The sequence below is a fragment of the Gymnoscopelus braueri genome (genome assembly GCF_963280865.1).
Source record: "Gymnoscopelus braueri genome assembly, chromosome: 17".
Lineage (NCBI taxonomy): Eukaryota > Metazoa > Chordata > Actinopteri > Myctophiformes > Myctophidae > Gymnoscopelus > Gymnoscopelus braueri.
Window position 1 is genome coordinate 13,417,443 of NC_137617.1, and position 22,240 is coordinate 13,439,682.

At 40.5% G+C, this 22,240-nt stretch overlaps 1 pseudogene across 1 annotated transcript; it reads left to right on the plus strand.

Moving 5' to 3' along the window:
• Window positions 1-18,711: 18,711 nt before the first annotated feature.
• LOC308104968 (peroxisomal biogenesis factor 3-like) lies at window positions 18,712-21,793 on the plus strand (annotated as a pseudogene). The gene is made up of 6 exons: window positions 18,712-18,724; window positions 19,127-19,181; window positions 19,439-19,582; window positions 19,885-20,007; window positions 20,469-20,565; window positions 21,709-21,793. The product of its transcript is annotated as a peroxisomal biogenesis factor 3-like (transcript).
• Window positions 21,794-22,240: the final 447 nt, after the last annotated feature.

The following is a 22,240-nucleotide window of genomic DNA, read 5'->3' on the forward strand; positions in this document are numbered from 1 at the left end:
TGTTGGTAAAGACCATTACGTGGGTTATTTTAAACTGTCATTAAAGGGATGCTGAACACAGACAAGATGGGGGAGGGGGGGTAGGATTCCTTGGTTTTCTACCAACTGTATAACTTGGGTCACAGTAAAGCCAGATTTAGGATTCAGTGACAAAATCTTTATTTCTGTTAAATATTATTTTGTTGAAGACACACGTCACATGACTCTTTGTCAGCGAAGCAGGTTTTAGTCACTTATGTGTTCTGTGGCACAAAGTACAGTGTCTACAGAACAGCTGATATCAAAGTACAGTGTTAGTCAGGGGATATTAATAAAATCTTCAGGTTAAGGCGATAAAGGATAGAGATGGAAGTGTTCTAGCAAGCAGAGAGTGTGTTGAGAAGATGGAAGGAGTACTTTGAGGGAACGGATGGAGGAAAGTGTCATGAGCTATTTGTGACAGAAGGGCACCAGTGAGATGGTAAACCCTCCCTCCGGAAATCTCATTTCTATTTGATTCCAGGAGTGAGTCTGGCCTAATCCGCCTTTCTGTAATATTGGCTGTGGGCTGGCGTTGGGCGGGAGTAATACCGTTGACTGACAACCCCTTCAGCCAATGATAATTTTCCCCCTTCAGCCAATCAGCAGTTCACCAGTCTAATGTGACGCAACGGGACTTTTGAGACGGCCATGCCCAAAATGGGTTGCCTTATTCGGATACATGGGTGTCACTGCCCGCCCCTACCGGTTCTCTAAATTTTTATTTTTAAATAGGCTTTGTCATGATTAATTGACCACATATATGAAGTTAAACAACTAAATTCTATCCAAACGATATCTTATAAGTAAATTCCATGCCTCAAAATAGAAGTTAGAGAGCTTTTTGAAGTAAAAAAATAGCGGAGAATATAGCGGACAAGAAAAAGATGGCTGCCGTTCGTGTTTTGGGCTCACTCGAACTCGCCACCTGATTGGCCAACGTAAGCTGTCAATCACAGAACAATGAGCGACGACGCTGATAGGCTCGTCCGTTTGGCGTACACAGCCAATATTGCAGAAAGGCGGATCAGGCCAGACTCACTCCTGGAATCAAATAGAAATGAGATTTCCGGAGGGAGGGTTTACCAGGCTACCAGTGAGAGGGAAGATGTATAAGACGGTAGTGAGACCAGCCATGTTGTACGGCTTGGAACCGGTGGCACTGAAGAAAAGACGGGCGGCGCAGCTGGAGGTGGCAGAATTGAAGATGCTATGATTATCATTAGGAGTGAAAAGGAAGGGCATCAGAAAATGACTCAATTAGAGGATCAGCCCAGGTTAGAAGGTTTGGGGATAAAGCAAGAGAGGCGAGGTTAAGATGGTTTCGACATGTGAAAAGGAGAGATGTTGGGTACATTGGGAGAAAGATATTGAATGTAGCTGCCAGGTAAGAGGCGAAGAGGAAGGCCAAAGGATGCGGTGAGAGAGGACATGCAGGAGTCACAGAGGAAGACACAGAAAACAGAACCAGATGGGCAAAAAATGTAATACATGAGTTTTTTTTTTTGCTTTAATCCCTGAGTTTGCCTGTGAGCACAGTTGTATGGCGTGTTTTTGAAATGCTTTAATGTTTATGTTTATAAATGGTAACTCCTGAGAGACATGTAGCTACTGTATAGCAGTGAGGGCCAGGGGGACCAACTTGAAAGGAGAGGGGGGGAAAAGAAGGAAAGAAAAATATAAAGCAAACAAATAATTTCAATTTACAAATTAAATCCATAAGATTGTTGGCATCCCTATTTTTGGCACATCATTATTGTCAAAAACGTTCAAAATGTTTCAGACATCTCTACAATCTCACAACGTGTCATGCTGTGATGATTTATTTTTCCAAAAGCAATTATGCAATAGGGAGGCATGCAGCCAGAGGCTAGGGCTATTGGGGGTTCTCTGCATTGAAAGGTTTGGCAACCACTACTGTATATATCCCTCTCATTGGTTCCAACCACATTTTTACACAGTTATAATCACGTTTGTTGTGTCCACTATGCAGGTTGGGTAATGGCGTCTAGCAGACCTTACTCCAGTGCTGGGACAGCACTACCACAATAATGAAGTGTGGATCTTGTGGAGTATCGCTAGGAAATCACCTGATAGGTAAGCACCACACCATGGAGAGACAGTGGGACAGAGACAGAGAGAGGCCCTACAGACAGCGCAGCAGCCTGGGCTACGTCATAGAGGGCGTTACCTACCAATCGCCCTTATGAATCAGCCCCAACTGAGCGCACCTGCGAAGACCGGCTAGGTGTGGCACCAAACCTCAAAAGCAGCCACTCTGTCTCAGTCCAGCACTGGCTCTCCTGGTGAACAGACGGGTGCTCAGGTGGTAAGCGATTACTTAACTATTTCCCTCACAATGTTAATTGCTGGTGAAATGTAGAACTAAAGGACTGTTTCTCTTACCTCATAGGCAACCTGTGGAGAGATGTAAAGAATGCTGATGTTATGACGCATGGACCCCCCGAACCCGGGATGAATTACTTGAGTGTTATTAACATTATTCCCTTATTGAAAAAACGTATAAACAATGCTCTCTGAGCCTGGCTGTCAATACATGCCCTTTATTGGGTTTGTACCCTACCTTCTGTGTCTTGGCCTTGATCAGTACCCCACAATCTACAGAGACTACAGTAGCACAATGCCAGCATGGTAGAAAGGTAAACCTTTGAGAGAGGATCACGTTGTACAACACTGTGTAGCTGCTGCTATAATAGTCTCTGTGGACGTACAGAGCCACCCACAGGACACACTTACACCCAGAGATACTGGACAACAACACTGCTTGATTCCAATGATCAGGCTGAAGACAGAAACCTAGGAAAGCAGCTGTGTTTAGGTTTTGATTCAATAAACTGTTCTTTCAACTAAACGCACTGCCATCAAAATGCAGGCTGGTTCTCAACGTGGGTTATGGGACCCCCAGGCGCCCTTGGGGGGTAAAGGGGGTCCTTGAAGGGGTACAGCTAAATAGTTGATAGTAAGAAATCAAATGGAGTGTGTAACACTACAAATGAAACCAAATGGACCCACAAGTGTGCATTTAGTTTCATTTGTACAGGCTCGAGTTACATTAATGAATGATGATTTTACAGTGGGGATTGGGATCCCAGAGATAACAACTATATCAAATGGGGGTCCATGGTCTAATGCACATCAAACTGGGGGGTCCGTACAGCTCAGTTCATCTCCAGCAATGTGATGGAAAGAGACACATGACACCTACAGGTCCTCTGTAAACTCACCATCATTGTTCAGGTTGATTCTGGTTAATAGTTGATGCAGAATGTCTGACTTGACGTGACAGCTTCTGTTTGACACCCAACTAAGGTGCTGCTTGTTGAGGATGCCTGCAGGTATCTCCTCATCAACTCCACTGGCCATCTCCCACTGGTAGGTCTTGTCGTAAATTGGCCATGATCAGACAGGAAAAAACACTATTCCCTAAGTGCAAGAAGAACAAGGATCCAGTTTGAAAGAGGGTTTGTCCACAGAAATGTATTTATTTCCATAGACGTTGACATCTGCATTGCCAATCACAGAGTGTAACTCAAATCACCAAACATCATACTTTATACAGACAGACATTTGACTTAGGACCTCCTCCCAGTCCTCCTTCTCGACCACTCACAAACAAGTTTTTAGAAACAAAAGGCTTCTTGGCCAGCCTCTCTCAGTCATCACAAGGAATTAGTATCCGCCTAGATTTTAAACATGTGACAATTTACTTTAACCCTTATCTATAAAACTATACTTTTACACAAGCTCATATTATGAAATATTTGTTTAACATCTTATTAGCTTCAAATTAAGTCCACACACATTATACATTCACAATTGCAAACAGCAGTTAGAAATACAATGAATCAACAAAGTTACAGTTACTTTAAGACTGAATATTTTCCTTAAATGACATTTCTCTTTGTTAACAACACAAGTCATAGTTGTCAAGACTTTAATCATTTTAACTACACACTGCAGACCTAAGACTGAAGAATAATAAAAGTGTATATATTTTACTGTTTCACTTAAGTCCTTCGGACCTGGCTTCCAACCATTCACTACACATATCCTGTCTGTAGCTGATTAGCCCAGGAAGGAACAATGATTACTCTGATTAGTTTAAATGAATACAAAAGACTTCTTCTGATAATCAAAACAAGACAGAGGGTGTCAATGCCTCTGAACCATGAAACAAAAGGTTTATCAAGACGACTGTTGTGCTTTACAAAGGCCAGGAACTCTGAACTGATTGCATTACAGCTGAGCCCACACTAAGTTGGGTGAAATCTCTCTCTGGCTTACATTATTTGACCAAAGGTCAAACTCAGTCCTAAATACAAACCTTCAAGTGTTTTACCAATTAAATGGACAATCATAGAAATACATGTTCTCATGTTTGAGATGCTACTTTTAGTCCTGGATATACCATATAACTTCCCCTCTTGGAGGAATATCAATAATCCTCCATAAAAAGGGATATCCAGAGACTTATCTCAATCATTGCTTGAAAGTGATCTCCAAAATCTATTTTAGACAACAGATTCTCCTGTGTATTGGTTAGCATAATAGCAACCCCTCTTGTGGGTTATGGAACTAGTAACAAATCAACGCTTATTTCTCTGTATACAAATGGAAATGAAAAGCAATCTTCATAGGGTTATCAATCAAAACACATCATAACATATTTTAACATGAAATGTTCTTAGTGTTCACGCGCACAGAATGTTCTCTGTTCTTTCTTTTTTCGCTTATACTAACAACGCAATGTTTCTGGTAGGTCTCCTTCTTTGATTGTCCATGTTTGCACCTGTAGAATGATCAGTCATTAAAACAAAAACTGAAGCCACGAAAAATACTTTTATCAGGCCACTTCCTGTAATCTTGAAATCACTGCCCTTGGGTATGCCACAGCCTTTCAGCCGTGCTGCCCAGTGCAGTTCCAGATTCGTCCAACAGATAGCTGCATTTGTACAACAGAGCGCTCTACTTATGATCGCAGAAGATGTGATAACACGCTCCCCACGAAGAACCCCACCATTGCAAGTTCTCCACTCCGCTGGCACCCGCTGTCCTCTCCTCACAACATACCCGCCACGAAGAACCCCGTCCATCCACAGGTTCTCCGCTCTGCCGTCAGCACCGCAGCGCGCTCCTCTAGCGATCGCAGAAGATAAGTTGTGTAGCCAGATGAGTCGTACAGCCAGCCTAGATCTGGTCACGAGATCCTCTCCTTGTAGATTCTCGAAAAGTTGTCGTCATGTCGTGCCGATGTCCATAATCACCTGCACTGTGGTAACGTGATCCGTCCACCCAACGCAAGGCAAAGATCCAGACATCCCGCCCGGTTTCCTGCCGTGGACGATCTGTAGATTGGAGGCTTGCACTGCTCCTGGATCACCAGGCCGTCCCACCATGCCTCTCCTGTCGTAGGCCTCCTGCTGAGCTGTCAAACCAGACCTCGTTGTGGACATTTGTAGAGCTCCATGGCATCCCAATGTCCTTCGTTGACAGCAGAAACAGTGGAGTGTTGATGGGCCTCGTCTGTGAACCTTTTTGGTAGAGCAGCTTGATATCTTTGGCGTGCTCCATTCGGTCCCACAGCATCCATAAGTGTCTCCAACTCCCTCCATCTCAATCTGTTCTTAGTTTATAAAAACACTTGGAAAAAACTTTCCTACAGAATCTAAACATATGACGGTGTAAAATTCAGCCTCTTGCCTAACAAGGTGTTATAATCAGTACATTATAACCATGATCTAGTAATTTTATTCCTACATAACATTGACTCAATCTCATATTATAATCTACTTTATTGCTTTATTCTAATCTTTTTCCTCCTTGTTATATTTTACAAACAATGATTCTCATTTATTACTCATGGACCAGAACGTTTTAGCATTTTCCTAATAGTACAATTTTTCACAGTTTTAGCAACTTTTTTAACTCTATTTTCCTAACAATACTTCAAAATGTGTAGGCCTACTATAGTAATCTCTGTATAAGCGTTCCCCTCTGGATCCTACATTTTATAATAACAGAACTTTTACTCTCAATATTTTCAAAATGTGTACACTCCTTAATAAATCTATTTTACTTAAGTAGAAGATTAGAAGGTCAGTGCTGGTGGTGTCCATCACAAGGGTGTTAGAGCAGCCTAAACAAATGGAACAGACCCCCCTATCTGTCTGCCATTCTATTAACTAACTTACTATCTTATCCTACATTCGACACTCGGGCATGGGAACTGCTAAACCAATCCTCTCCCCCAAGATCCATCGCTATCAAACTCAACTGAGAGTATATCTAAAAAATAACCACCCACTGACATTCTAAACATGTCAGCCGCTTTAGGTCTGTTCCCAAAAACTACTCTTATCCACCATTGTAACCAACACACCAGCACTCACCTTAAATCTCCAAAATGAAACCAAATGTTCCCTCTGCACCTGATTAGATAAGACAAACAAACAAAATATGTGGTAATTTCAAGTCACAAATGAGCACAGATCTCCTATTGCATGCTTAAGTATTATAAATATTATCTATTCCTTGGACAAAAAGTTTCAGCTTATTTTTAGCCCCAGTGGTGAGCCATTGAATTAGGTTTTTAGCTCACCATTGAAACTCTGAACATTACTCAATTTGTGATATATAAAAGGATATGACTCAAACCGGGAACTGTTAACAAGTTGTCACTCAATTTAAGGCAAAGTTTTATCTAACATCCAAGCACAACAAAGAAAAGTCTGTATCTTTTCAAGAAAACCTGCAAAGAAAAAGTTTGATACCTTCTCTTAACTCCCCAATGCACATGGCTTAATCCTCCTTTTTAACCTCTAATTATATCCAAATCCTTCATTTTTAAATCAGCTCCATCTGTGCATCACTCATGGCTCAGTTCAACTAAATCATTTGTCTATTAATCAAAGAACGTATGTGTAGCTAATACATCCGTTCCTCAATTTCTAGGCACCTTTTAACAGATCCAAAACATGGCCGTGCCATGCTATCCCCGCCGTGATCAATCTCAGCGTCTCCCCAGAGAAAATACGAACGATTTCGTTTCTTGGCCAAAGTAACGAAAATCTCCCATGGGCGTGCACTCCCAGGTCATATCTCTCAGGAAAAAGCCTCAATCTTACACAACAGGGACAGCACGTTCACAACAATACACTTAGACCAGCAAAATCATTAAAACTGACATGAATAAAGCACAAAACAGACCGAAATCGTTTCTATCTAATAAAACTTTAGTAGTATTCAATTAAATATTTTTCCACACGGACATCAACAAGGTCTGTAGTCGATCAAATTTAACCCTTGCTTATAATATTCCAATTATATTCCTAAATTCACTTTTTACTGTCTTCTTTGTAGATTACTTTAACAGTTCAAAAAGATTCTTTCACTTTCACTATTATTTTGACTATTATTTTGAATAGTTATGTTTCTATTCAACAATTGACTATCTACACAATTATTTCACATCTCTCCCCTCTTTCAACACATTCTACAAAAAATGTGTTGAAAACAAAAATGAAACCCTCCAACCCCAAAAAACAGCACTGGGTCCAAGCTATCTCAAGCACACAGCGGCACCGAAAAACTCTCAATATCCAGGCGTAAAAAAGAAAATAAACAAAATAAAATAAAATAAAACCACCTAACCTTCCCAAGACACAGATCACAACAACCACAGACCGCGCCCCCCCCCAGGGAAAAAAATCGCACGTGTCAACAAACAACACACACACACACACACACACACACACATACAGTCACCTCTCCTAAAACACCAAAATAATCACATAACTTTTAGCAAAAACACCTTTGGAAGGCAGGCAATTGTTACAAGCACAAGTCATGCTGTTACAGCCGAAAACATAATTACATCAGTTAAAGCTGATTTTGTGTTCTATAAATAACAATACTAGACTTCCCAACAACACAAAGACACACTCAGTACAAGACCAACATACAATGAGACAAACATCACCTCCTCCGTACACACACTCTCACATACACCCAAAACTGACATAACCAACCACACAACAAAGACACAAAACAACATTACCGCGTCACCACCGCCAGTAAACAAACAAAGACAAGACCAGCTTCACAACGTGAAGAACACCAAACACAGAATCAAAACCAAGCTAGCATCAACACTGCCAATTTGAAATGAAATAGCATTACCACGAAAGTGACAATTCAAGATAAGCAGTACACAGCCGAAAAGCCATGACACCAAAGAGTCGCGTTCACCAAGAAGGCCGAAAAGCCACCACAAAATGAAACACAGAAGTCAGGAAAACCAGTAAAACCACAGGTCTACTCCACCCATCACCAGAAAGCAAGAGAAAAAAAAAAAAAAAAAAAGAGATGAAAACGCCTTCTCACCGCCAATCAAAACAAGTCAAAACACCCCCTATCATCATCATTTAAAAAGACATTTTAGTCGCTCCAGAAAAATCATCGTGTTTAACCAGGGAGCCGGTACTATAAACGCCTGATCAGAGCCGAGTACCAATAACCGGAGCCTTTGCTTCCATAAAAATAGTAACATTTCATAAAGTTCCATAAAAAAAAGTAACACTTCATAAAGTAGAGACTATAGGTTGGAAATCTTCCATAAAAATAGTAACACTTCATAAAGCTCCATAAAAAAAGTAACACTTCATAAAGTAGAGACTATAGGTTGGAAATCATCATTATATCGGCCCTAAAGGTCCCGCCTTCCATCCTTTCCATAAGGGTCTACAGGATGTAAGAGATTACATAATCAGTAAATGTACTACATTAAGGCTAGGAAGTGAAGCCACGTAATCAATGTTGTCGCGTAGACATATGCTTAATGCATCACACATATCTAAGCGACCAAACCTTTCAAAACCGGAACCTCGTTGCACAGGAAAATAGTGAAGTGTCCCGTCGGATCCAAAAAGGACCAAAATACAGATTCTTTGTCCACCGATCGACGGGAGAAATGGACACCAGTTTAAAAATGAGTCCACTCTCCGGAAGATACAGGGCCCAGCGTGGTTGCCAATTATGTCGTATGTTGGCCATGATCAGACAGGAAAATCACTATTCCATAACTTTTCCCTAAGTGCAAGAAGAACAAGGATCCAGTTTGAAAGAGGGTTTGTCCACAGAAATGTATTTATTTCCATAGACGTTGACATCTGCATTGCCAATCACAGAGTGTAACTCAAATCACCAAACATCATACTTTATACAGACAGACATTTGACTTAGGACCTCCTCCCAGTCCTCCTTCTCGACCACTCACAAACAAGTTTTTAGAAACAAAAGGCTTCTTGGCCAGCCTCTCTCAGTCATCACAAGGAATTAGTATCCGCCTAGATTTTAAACATGTGACAATTTACTTTAACCCTTATCTATAAAACTATACTTTTACACAAGCTCATATTATGAAATATTTGTTTAACATCTTATTAGCTTCAAATTAAGTCCACACACATTATACATTCACAATTGCAAACAGCAGTTAGAAATACAATGAATCAACAAAGTTACAGTTACTTTAAGACTGAATATTTTCCTTAAATGACATTTCTCTTTGTTAACAACACAAGTCATAGTTGTCAAGACTTTAATCATTTTAACTACACACTGCAGACCTAAGACTGAAGAATAATAAAAGTGTATATATTTTACTGTTTCACTTAAGTCCTTCGGACCTGGCTTCCAACCATTCACTACACATATCCTGTCTGTAGCTGATTAGCCCAGGAAGGAACAATGATTACTCTGATTAGTTTAAATGAATACAAAAGACTTCTTCTGATAATCAAAACAAGACAGAGGGTGTCAATGCCTCTGAACCATGAAACAAAAGGTTTATCAAGACGACTGTTGTGCTTTACAAAGGCCAGGAACTCTGAACTGATTGCATTACAGCTGAGCCCACACTAAGTTGGGTGAAATCTCTCTCTGGCTTACATTATTTGACCAAAGGTCAAACTCAGTCCTAAATACAAACCTTCAAGTGTTTTACCAATTAAATGGACAATCATAGAAATACATGTTCTCATGTTTGAGATGCTACTTTTAGTCCTGGATATACCATATAACTTCCCCTCTTGGAGGAATATCAATAATCCTCCATAAAAAGGGATATCCAGAGACTTATCTCAATCATTGCTTGAAAGTGATCTCCAAAATCTATTTTAGACAACAGATTCTCCTGTGTATTGGTTAGCATAATAGCAACCCCTCTTGTGGGTTATGGAACTAGTAACAAATCAACGCTTATTTCTCTGTATACAAATGGAAATGAAAAGCAATCTTCATAGGGTTATCAATCAAAACACATCATAACATATTTTAACATGAAATGTTCTTAGTGTTCACGCGCACAGAATGTTCTCTGTTCTTTCTTTTTTCGCTTATACTAACAACGCAATGTTTCTGGTAGGTCTCCTTCTTTGATTGTCCATGTTTGCACCTGTAGAATGATCAGTCATTAAAACAAAAACTGAAGCCACGAAAAATACTTTTATCAGGCCACTTCCTGTAATCTTGAAATCACTGCCCTTGGGTATGCCACAGCCTTTCAGCCGTGCTGCCCAGTGCAGTTCCAGATTCGTCCAACAGATAGCTGCATTTGTACAACAGAGCGCTCTACTTATGATCGCAGAAGATGTGATAACACGCTCCCCACGAAGAACCCCACCATTGCAAGTTCTCCACTCCGCTGGCACCCGCTGTCCTCTCCTCACAACATACCCGCCACGAAGAACCCCGTCCATCCACAGGTTCTCCGCTCTGCCGTCAGCACCGCAGCGCGCTCCTCTAGCGATCGCAGAAGATAAGTTGTGTAGCCAGATGAGTCGTACAGCCAGCCTAGATCTGGTCACGAGATCCTCTCCTTGTAGATTCTCGAAAAGTTGTCGTCATGTCGTGCCGATGTCCATAATCACCTGCACTGTGGTAACGTGATCCGTCCACCCAACGCAAGGCAAAGATCCAGACATCCCGCCCGGTTTCCTGCCGTGGACGATCTGTAGATTGGAGGCTTGCACTGCTCCTGGATCACCAGGCCGTCCCACCATGCCTCTCCTGTCGTAGGCCTCCTGCTGAGCTGTCAAACCAGACCTCGTTGTGGACATTTGTAGAGCTCCATGGCATCCCAATGTCCTTCGTTGACAGCAGAAACAGTGGAGTGTTGATGGGCCTCGTCTGTGAACCTTTTTGGTAGAGCAGCTTGATATCTTTGGCGTGCTCCATTCGGTCCCACAGCATCCATAAGTGTCTCCAACTCCCTCCATCTCAATCTGTTCTTAGTTTATAAAAACACTTGGAAAAAACTTTCCTACAGAATCTAAACATATGACGGTGTAAAATTCAGCCTCTTGCCTAACAAGGTGTTATAATCAGTACATTATAACCATGATCTAGTAATTTTATTCCTACATAACATTGACTCAATCTCATATTATAATCTACTTTATTGCTTTATTCTAATCTTTTTCCTCCTTGTTATATTTTACAAACAATGATTCTCATTTATTACTCATGGACCAGAACGTTTTAGCATTTTCCTAATAGTACAATTTTTCACAGTTTTAGCAACTTTTTTAACTCTATTTTCCTAACAATACTTCAAAATGTGTAGGCCTACTATAGTAATCTCTGTATAAGCGTTCCCCTCTGGATCCTACATTTTATAATAACAGAACTTTTACTCTCAATATTTTCAAAATGTGTACACTCCTTAATAAATCTATTTTACTTAAGTAGAAGATTAGAAGGTCAGTGCTGGTGGTGTCCATCACAAGGGTGTTAGAGCAGCCTAAACAAATGGAACAGACCCCCCTATCTGTCTGCCATTCTATTAACTAACTTACTATCTTATCCTACATTCGACACTCGGGCATGGGAACTGCTAAACCAATCCTCTCCCCCAAGATCCATCGCTATCAAACTCAACTGAGAGTATATCTAAAAAATAACCACCCACTGACATTCTAAACATGTCAGCCGCTTTAGGTCTGTTCCCAAAAACTACTCTTATCCACCATTGTAACCAACACACCAGCACTCACCTTAAATCTCCAAAATGAAACCAAATGTTCCCTCTGCACCTGATTAGATAAGACAAACAAACAAAATATGTGGTAATTTCAAGTCACAAATGAGCACAGATCTCCTATTGCATGCTTAAGTATTATAAATATTATCTATTCCTTGGACAAAAAGTTTCAGCTTATTTTTAGCCCCAGTGGTGAGCCATTGAATTAGGTTTTTAGCTCACCATTGAAACTCTGCATTTTACTCAATTTGTGATATATAAAAGGATATGACTCAAACCGGGAACTGTTAACAAGTTGTCACTCAATTTAAGGCAAAGTTTTATCTAACATCCAAGCACAACAAAGAAAAGTCTGTATCTTTTCAAGAAAACCTGCAAAGAAAAAGTTTGATACCTTCTCTTAACTCCCCAATGCACATGGCTTAATCCTCCTTTTTAACCTCTAATTATATCCAAATCCTTCATTTTTAAATCAGCTCCATCTGTGCATCACTCATGGCTCAGTTCAACTAAATCATTTGTCTATTAATCAAAGAACGTATGTGTAGCTAATACATCCGTTCCTCAATTTCTAGGCACCTTTTAACAGATCCAAAACATGGCCGTGCCATGCTATCCCCGCCGTGATCAATCTCAGCGTCTCCCCAGAGAAAATACGAACGATTTCGTTTCTTGGCCAAAGTAACGAAAATCTCCCATGGGCGTGCACTCCCAGGTCATATCTCTCAGGAAAAAGCCTCAATCTTACACAACAGGGACAGCACGTTCACAACAATACACTTAGACCAGCAAAATCATTAAAACTGACATGAATAAAGCACAAAACAGACCGAAATCGTTTCTATCTAATAAAACTTTAGTAGTATTCAATTAAATATTTTTCCACACGGACATCAACAAGGTCTGTAGTCGATCAAATTTAACCCTTGCTTATAATATTCCAATTATATTCCTAAATTCACTTTTTACTGTCTTCTTTGTAGATTACTTTAACAGTTCAAAAAGATTCTTTCACTTTCACTATTATTTTGACTATTATTTTGAATAGTTATGTTTCTATTCAACAATTGACTATCTACACAATTATTTCACATCTCTCCCCTCTTTCAACACATTCTACAAAAAATGTGTTGAAAACAAAAATGAAACCCTCCAACCCCAAAAAACAGCACTGGGTCCAAGCTATCTCAAGCACACAGCGGCACCGAAAAACTCTCAATATCCAGGCGTAAAAAAGAAAATAAACAAAATAAAATAAAATAAAACCACCTAACCTTCCCAAGACACAGATCACAACAACCACAGACCGCGCCCCCCCCCAGGGAAAAAAATCGCACGTGTCAACAAACAACACACACACACACACACACACACACACATACAGTCACCTCTCCTAAAACACCAAAATAATCACATAACTTTTAGCAAAAACACCTTTGGAAGGCAGGCAATTGTTACAAGCACAAGTCATGCTGTTACAGCCGAAAACATAATTACATCAGTTAAAGCTGATTTTGTGTTCTATAAATAACAATACTAGACTTCCCAACAACACAAAGACACACTCAGTACAAGACCAACATACAATGAGACAAACATCACCTCCTCCGTACACACACTCTCACATACACCCAAAACTGACATAACCAACCACACAACAAAGACACAAAACAACATTACCGCGTCACCACCGCCAGTAAACAAACAAAGACAAGACCAGCTTCACAACGTGAAGAACACCAAACACAGAATCAAAACCAAGCTAGCATCAACACTGCCAATTTGAAATGAAATAGCATTACCACGAAAGTGACAATTCAAGATAAGCAGTACACAGCCGAAAAGCCATGACACCAAAGAGTCGCGTTCACCAAGAAGGCCGAAAAGCCACCACAAAATGAAACACAGAAGTCAGGAAAACCAGTAAAACCACAGGTCTACTCCACCCATCACCAGAAAGCAAGAGAAAAAAAAAAAAAAAAAAAGAGATGAAAACGCCTTCTCACCGCCAATCAAAACAAGTCAAAACACCCCCTATCATCATCATTTAAAAAGACATTTTAGTCGCTCCAGAAAAATCATCGTGTTTAACCAGGGAGCCGGTGCTATAAACGCCTGATCAGAGCCGAGTACCAATAACCGGAGCCTTTGCTTCCATAAAAATAGTAACATTTCATAAAGTTCCATAAAAAAAAGTAACACTTCATAAAGTAGAGACTATAGGTTGGAAATCTTCCATAAAAATAGTAACACTTCATAAAGCTCCATAAAAAAAGTAACACTTCATAAAGTAGAGACTATAGGTTGGAAATCATCATTATATCGGCCCTAAAGGTCCCGCCTTCCATCCTTTCCATAAGGGTCTACAGGATGTAAGAGATTACATAATCAGTAAATGTACTACATTAAGGCTAGGAAGTGAAGCCACGTAATCAATGTTGTCGCGTAGACATATGCTTAATGCATCACACATATCTAAGCGACCAAACCTTTCAAAACCGGAACCTCGTTGCACAGGAAAATAGTGAAGTGTCCCGTCGGATCCAAAAAGGACCAAAATACAGATTCTTTGTCCACCGATCGACGGGAGAAATGGACACCAGTTTAAAAATGAGTCCACTCTCCGGAAGATACAGGGCCCAGCGTGGTTGCCAATTATGTCGTATGTTGGCCATGATCAGACAGGAAAATCACTATTCCATAACTTTTCCCTAAGTGCAAGAAGAACAAGGATCCAGTTTGAAAGAGGGTTTGTCCACAGAAATGTATTTATTTCCATAGACGTTGACATCTGCATTGCCAATCACAGAGTGTAACTCAAATCACCAAACATCATACTTTATACAGACAGACATTTGACTTAGGACCTCCTCCCAGTCCTCCTTCTCGACCACTCACAAACAAGTTTTTAGAAACAAAAGGCTTCTTGGCCAGCCTCTCTCAGTCATCACAAGGAATTAGTATCCGCCTAGATTTTAAACATGTGACAATTTACTTTAACCCTTATCTATAAAACTATACTTTTACACAAGCTCATATTATGAAATATTTGTTTAACATCTTATTAGCTTCAAATTAAGTCCACACACATTATACATTCACAATTGCAAACAGCAGTTAGAAATACAATGAATCAACAAAGTTACAGTTACTTTAAGACTGAATATTTTCCTTAAATGACATTTCTCTTTGTTAACAACACAAGTCATAGTTGTCAAGACTTTAATCATTTTAACTACACACTGCAGACCTAAGACTGAAGAATAATAAAAGTGTATATATTTTACTGTTTCACTTAAGTCCTTCGGACCTGGCTTCCAACCATTCACTACACATATCCTGTCTGTAGCTGATTAGCCCAGGAAGGAACAATGATTACTCTGATTAGTTTAAATGAATACAAAAGACTTCTTCTGATAATCAAAACAAGACAGAGGGTGTCAATGCCTCTGAACCATGAAACAAAAGGTTTATCAAGACGACTGTTGTGCTTTACAAAGGCCAGGAACTCTGAACTGATTGCATTACAGCTGAGCCCACACTAAGTTGGGTGAAATCTCTCTCTGGCTTACATTATTTGACCAAAGGTCAAACTCAGTCCTAAATACAAACCTTCAAGTGTTTTACCAATTAAATGGACAATCATAGAAATACATGTTCTCATGTTTGAGATGCTACTTTTAGTCCTGGATATACCATAGTCTCCAGACATTCGTGTAGATCTCTAACGTAGGCTTTCTCTGTCTCTAACAGCTCACCCATGATGAACTTCATCTTCCGGGCTAACTTCCTCTTCTTCTCGTTGACCTCATTGTCGTCGCGCAGCTTGATTTTCTGGTCATCGGTCAGAAGAGGTCGGCAGGGAAGCAGTTCTCTGGGGAGCAGCGACAGTCTCTTGTGAAGGACATGTTTGAGCTCTTCGATGTAGGTGGAGACCGCTTCCTCTGTATCGGCGTCCACCTTGAAGAACTTCTCCATCATGGAATCCCTGTGTCGGTCGGAAGGCTTCTGGTAACGGACAACGTCCTCAGATATCAGCCGGGCACAAGTGTTGTAGTTGTTCACCATCATGATCACGATAATCAACAACTGATCAACTGTGGTTGTGAGTGGTGTTTTATACCTGAGAGACTTTACGTTTAAAATCCAAATATCGAATTAAAACATCAGACGTTGTCTGTTGACCAATGGCTGTGCGAGTAGCGTAAACAACTTCTGAAGGACACGCCCACACCTCCTTCAACGTGTTGCGAGCGACGTTGCCATGTCTGCTTATTATAAGCAACGTTGGGCTTGTTTTTTTTTCTGTGAAGTTGCTTGTAAATATTGGCGTGTACGCGTGTTGCGTTTTTTTGGGCTTGTTTCTAAAGTGTAGTCGCTTATTTGGGCTTGTTTCCTAAATGTTGTTGCTGTAAACCAGCGGTTCTCAAAACATTTTCATGTCAAGGACCCCCAGATTAATATGTATTTGTCTACGGACCCCCCATCTAAAAATATGTTTTGCCAGGGATTTGAGTTGTTAAAATATTTCGAAAAATATTCAAAATGTTTTGCTTTTTTATTTCTTAAATTTGTTTGAAGATATTAGATCTAACAAGCTCATGTGGGTTTACAGTAGTCGCTTTTTTTGGGCTTGTTTTCATAGAACTGGTTGCTTATTTCTCACGGAGGATCTGGCAACGCTGACCCTGAGTTAAAAAACAACAACAACACGCGTCATCATCGTATCAAATCAGGTACAGTAAGTTAGTATAAATAATGCTATTACTGTATTCTGATGGACCTCTGTGTAACATGTCCTCTCTAGGATCAGCCTTAATGAACCTATATTCATGCAGGCCAACACGTTAGCTTTAGCTAAGCTGACGTTACTTTGTCCCAGTGGTGTAAAGTAACTAAGTACATTTACTCAAGTTCTGTACTTAGCTTATGACTTAAGCACAATTTTGAGGTCTTTTCTACTTTAGTGGTGTATTTCCAGTTTTCAATAGTTTTACTTCTACTCCACAACATCTCAGAGGCAAATATTGTACTTTTACTCCACTACAATTATTTGAAAACTTTAGATACTAGTTACTTTTTAGATTTACATTTGTATTATTAAACATACATTAACAACTTAAGCTCTGTATGTATTTCTTTGCCGATCTACAAGCTCGCAAGGCTTTGTGAGCTTGTAGATCTGCTATTTTCAAAAGATTTTTAAACATTTTATACATTTGAAAACTTGTGAAATGGGACCTTCTTTACAATGAGTACTTTCTGCTTTTGCTACTTTAAAGGTAGGGTAAGTGATATTTTTGGGTTAAAACAAAAATTATTTTGGTAAAAGGTTAAAGCACTATATTCTGATAGTAATCATTGCTATAGAGTGTTTGTTCAGTAACAGGAGTCTCCCTGTCTCTCCAGCTCTTTAATAAACAGAGAATCCATTTTCCGGTAGGTGTCAAAATCTCAGCCAATCAGGAGAAAGTACCCATTTTTAAGCTTCATTTTTATAGTGTTCCAGTTCCAATTTTTCCTGCTTATTTCTTAGAGTCATCACTTCCAATTTCACTTGTTTAATCTATATCCTGATTGAGTTCTCTATCCTGATTGGATAAAATTGGAAATGAAACTGAAACTGAAACGAAAATGCATTTTCTGTTTTATAAAGAGCTGGAGAGACAAGGAGACTCCTTTTACTGAACAAACACTCTATAGCAATGAGTACTATCAGAATATAGAGCTATTTAACTCTTATTTTAACCAAAGAAAATCACTTACCCTACCTTAAGTACATTTTGATACCAATACTTTTGTACTTTTACTGAAGTAAAAAGGGTGCATGTCTTCGTTCACGAATGTGCGTGTGCGTGTGCGTGCACCATCATGGCATCATGAATATGCCTGTTCATTTAAGGGTTTGAAAATATGTCAGTTGGAGGTCATGTCAGATTTGTTAGATTTGACACTGTTTTCTATATAAAGATGTTTGTCAAATGTGTGCAAGGTCAAAGCTATAGGCCACTAGATATAGCATCAACACAAGAACAGCCAGTGAGTACAAATTTGGAACATATTTGTCATCATAATGTATTTGTAATCCCTTATTAATCCCTGTGTCAATTATGTTTTTATCACCAGTCTATCAAAAGGTAAAATTTCAAATGTAACTGTCACAGACAGACTGTGACAGACAGACAGACAGACATACAGACTGACATAGACATGAGAGAGAGAGTATCGCTGTCCATGGTGCTTATAACTGGGTGTATGCAGCAAAATATGAAGTTTTTTTATTTTGCCTGGCATCCCAAAGTTCTTCAATTTATTTCAAAATGTGGTCAAATTTCAAAAATGTTCTTGTAGATCTGAAGTTTAATTACTAGCTTGACGATGTCATATTACCTATGACACCATAGGTAATAAAAGCTTACTATAGTGACTCTGATTGTATGTGACTAAATTAGACACTGGAGGTGAGAATAGACACCACTGTGATTTGCACAAGAGTTTCGCAAGAGGTGTCTCCCTAGGTTAACAAGTTTAGCAAAGTTTAAGTCAGTTATTGGTTCTAAATGTCAGTTTTGATATATTTTTTGTAAATTGCCCAGCCCTGGTGTACAGAACAATGTTTACATGATTTAATGATGTATGGAACAGGTTTTATGCCCAGTATTGTAGCAGTGTACAGTATGTAAGTTAACATTATTTCATGATGTATGGAACAGGTTTTACGCGTATTATAGTGGTGTACAGTAGTATGTTAACAGTGTGTGTGTGTGTGTGTGTGTGTGTGTGTGTGTGTGTGTGTGTCTGTGTGTGTGTGTGTGTGTGTGTGTGTGTTTACGCACGCACGCACACACGCAGACTGTCTCTGTTTCAGAGAGACACTGGACACACACACACACACACACACACACACACACACACACACACACACACACACACACTTGCATGTCCTGTTGCTTTTTCCTCAGTCCAACCTGCCTTCTTCCTCTCTCACCCAGCTTACTTGTAATGTGATAACGATTGATTCTGATTCTCTCTCTCTGTTTTTCTCAGATTTGACAGAACTGATGTCAGTGGTAAAGAGAGCAGTGCAGGATACACGGGGAGAGTGAGTGTCTGTCTGTCTGTCTGTCTGTCTGTCTGTCTGTCTGTCTGTCTGTCTGTCTGTCTGTCTGTCTGTCTGTCTGTCTGCTAGCAGCTCTCCCGATGTTGTTCTCATCCAAACGTGTGTGTGTGTGTGTGTGTGTGTGTGTGTGTGTGTGTGTGTGTGTGTGTGTGTGTGTGTGTGTGTGTGTGTGTGTGTGTGTGTGTGTGTGTGTGTGTGTGTGTGTGTGTGTGTGTGTGTGTGTGTGTGTGTGTGTCCAGTGTCTCTCTGAAACAGAGTCTGTCCCTCTTGGAACTGGAACAACAGCTGAGCTGGATCAGAGCGCTGGTAGAGGGAGGCCAAGGACCCCTGGAGGGGCCGGGTAGGGACTCCTGGTACATGTTAGCTGACGAAGAGACCACACTGTCTGATCAGGTCACAAGAATTATTCATATATGCTGTACTTGGTTGTATAAAGCAGAAAGTGATAGAAAAACTACTTATTAAAGGTAATTTCAGAAGAGGAGCAATACTCCGCCTACGTACCTAGATCTGTTGACGCGTTGTGGAGCTTTTAGATCGGCAGTTTTTTCTACTTTGTAAAGAGTGTGTGTGTGTGTGTGTGTGTGTGACAGAACAGGACGTTATGACCATCAAACTGCTCAGTGAGACCAGAGACATGCTGGACAGGCAAACACCACGCCAAAGACACAGTGTGTGTCTCCAGTCCAGACTTCAGCACTGTTCTCAACACCTGTCTAAACCGAGGATTCTCTCGTCTTCTTGACAACCTGGCCAAATTCTTCCGCCCGCCTCCCGATGACTTTGCCCTTAGCTCTGCTTCTGATAGGTCAGCTCCCCAATTGGCATGTCTGTGTACCAACCATGATTCTTAGTAGCCATCAATGGCTCTACTGTAATATTTAGTTGCATATTTATAGTGTGATACAGTACACTGTACACATATATGTGTAAATAAATTAAGAAAAATTGTCTTTCATCATTCTAAATGTGCGGACTGAATACAGTTTTCATCATAAATACTTTGTGGCTAAATCTTAGAACAAACCAAGCCGACTGCAAACAGCAGGGGTTCCAAGCATTGGGGTGGTCTGCTTGGTGTGTGCGTATTTCTGGATGTAGTCTTTTGTGCCTTAAGGGTCGTTCACCATTGTCTTTGTTGTAGTTGTGGTGTGGACTGGGACTCTGTCTTCCACTTGAGTTAGAACGATTTTAAAAACAATATCTCTATAGTTATAGTGCATGGTGTGAAGGGCCCTTCAACTGATATCTCTGTGTCCGTCTCTCCAGTCTGTCAGTAGTCAGCCTGCCCCTAGCTAAGATCATCCCCATCGTCAATGGTCAGATCAACAGCATTTGCAGTGAAACACCCAGCCACTTTGTCCAGGTAACAACTCAATGTGTTCAGTTAGCCTGGCTTAACTTTGGTCCAGTTAACAACTCAATGTGTTCAGTTAGCCTGGCTTCACTTTGGTCCAGTTAATAACACAGTATGTTCAGATAGCCTGGCTTAACTTTGGTCCAGTTAATAACACAGTATTTTCAGTTAGTCTGGCTTTACCTGGGCCCAGGTCAAAACCATTCCTTGGTGCACGTCACACAGTAAAATCCTTAGTTTTAATTTCACTCTGAGTATTTTACTGTGCACCCTTCCTCAGTCCATTGTACCCTCAACCTGAAAAATCTTGCAAAGAAAGGAAAGTGAATTACATCTTTATTATCGTCTCTGTTGGGTGGAAACCTCATGTTCAAATTCAAAAACAGAAAAAGTAGCAGATCTGAAGCTCAAAATGCGACGCTTGCTGCGGTTCGAGCTTGTGGATCTGCTACTTTTGGTGCTTTTGTGTGACACTGTAGTATGATTAAAGATGGAGTGCCATGATATTTTTCAACCTTAAAACCTGATCATAAGGTATTATTATTATGTAAGGATTTTTTTCAAAAAAAAAAAAAGTGTACAGTAAGTGTAAAATGTTGTTTTTATGTGGACACGCCTCCAGTTCATTAAGTATACCTGGTTCTCACCTTAGCACCTCCTCCACCACCTTAGCACCACCCACCTGTCCTAGTCCCTCCTCCTCCTCATGCCCACACCTGTTGTGTTATGATAATGAGGGGGAGGGTATGGCATTGTGATGTCACAATGCCCCTGTTTCTCTATTGGCACTTTTGACCCTCAAGGTTTCAGCCTCCAGGAAGAAACTCCAAATAGTCAGAGAAGACATAAAACACCATAAAAACACCACCGGGGGGCTTAATGAAGTTCTATCAACCTCATAGACACATGAAAAACAGAAAAAGTGCAAAACCATGGCACCACCTCTTTAAGTCGTTTTTCGCAAACGTAATTTGCGGAAAAACACAAAAAGTTAGAATATGGTGATAATAGGTTTCTGCACGACAACGTTATCCTTCGTCTCTCATCTTCATGTCTGTCTCTCTCTCTATCCCTCTGTCTCTCTCTCTATCTCTCTGTCTCTCTCTCTCTCTATCTCTCTGTCTCTCTCTCTATCTCTCTCTTTATCTCCAGGACTTGCTGATGATAGACCAGGTGAAGGAGTTTGCAGCCCAATGTGTACGTGACCTTCAGCACGCCGCAGGAGCTGCAGAAATGAACCAGGAAGAAACAAACTGTACGAGAGGACGAGGAGGAGGACAAAGAGGACGAGGAGGTGGACAATGAGGAGGAGGAGGGTGATTGCAATGAGCAGAGAAGGACGGAGATGGGAGTAGAACGCCATCCAACGTTCACTCCTTCCTTCTCTCACTCTCGGCACCCCATAGTAGCTGCAGAAATAAACAGGCTTGAGGGGAGAATGGAAAAAGAGGAGGATTTGGAGAGGGGAGAACAGAGAGAGAGACAGAGAAACATGAGAAGTGTGGAAGACAATTCTTCTCCCATCTCTCTCTCTCTCTCTCTCTGTCTGTGTCTGTCTCTCTCTAGTGGTGGAAGACTGTATTTGGATTTCCCACATTGACAGTTTGTAGGGAACGCCTGAAATATTTTGGCTTTAGAAAAGGAGGGTTTCGGGCAACTCACTTTGAATGCTCCAAACTTTATT